Source organism: Lathyrus oleraceus, chromosome 3, assembly GCF_024323335.1.
Source record: "Lathyrus oleraceus cultivar Zhongwan6 chromosome 3, CAAS_Psat_ZW6_1.0, whole genome shotgun sequence".
NCBI lineage: Eukaryota > Viridiplantae > Streptophyta > Magnoliopsida > Fabales > Fabaceae > Lathyrus > Lathyrus oleraceus.
The window spans coordinates 44390239-44390943 of record NC_066581.1 but is presented as its reverse complement, the minus strand read 5'-3'; the positions used below and the strand labels follow the sequence as shown (position 1 = coordinate 44390943).

At 42.3% G+C, this 705-nt stretch overlaps 1 non-coding gene across 1 annotated transcript; it reads left to right on the top strand.

Annotated features, from left to right (window-relative positions):
• The first annotated feature begins 598 nt into the window (after positions 1-598).
• On the top strand, positions 599-705 carry LOC127133567 (small nucleolar RNA R71). The gene has a single exon (XR_007807525.1). It is a non-coding gene; the product is annotated as a small nucleolar RNA R71 (small nucleolar RNA).

Below are 705 nucleotides of genomic sequence, written 5' to 3'. Positions count from 1 at the left end.
CTCCATGATGATTTCCAAGTTGGATTTCCTAGGAACGTTATTGTTAGGTGTAGATGGGATCGGCTTTTGATATCCCGGAGGTATAGCTGGGGCTTGATTGGGAGCTTGTCCTGGTGCGTATAAAGCATTATTACTCTTATATGAAAAATTAGGATGGTTCTTCCAGTTAGAGTTATAGGTATGCGAGTAGGGATTTCCTTGAGCGTAATTTACTTGTTCTGCTTGGATTCCTGTTAGGAGTTGACAATCAGCAGGAGTGTGACCTTGGATTCCACAGACTTCGCAATTTTGAGTTGCGGCAACCACGGTGGTTGGAGGTGATACATTTAAACTTTCAATTTTCTGGGCCAGAGCATCCACTTTTGCATTAACATGATCAAGGCTACTTATCTCGTACATGCCACTTTTCATTTGAGGTTTCTCTACCATTGCTCGGTCGCTTCCCCACTGATAATGGTTTTGGGCCATGCTTTCGATAAGTTGATAAGCATCGGCATAAGGTTTATCCATAAGTGCACCACCTGCGGCGGCGTCTATTGTTAACCTTGTGTTGTACAAGAGACCATTATAGAAGGTATGAATTACTAACCAGTTCTCTAAACCATGGCGTGGACAAAGTCTCATCATGTCTTTGTATCTTTCCCATGCTTCGAAAAGAGACTCGTTATCTTTCTGTTTAAATCCATTTATCTGGGCTCTCAACAT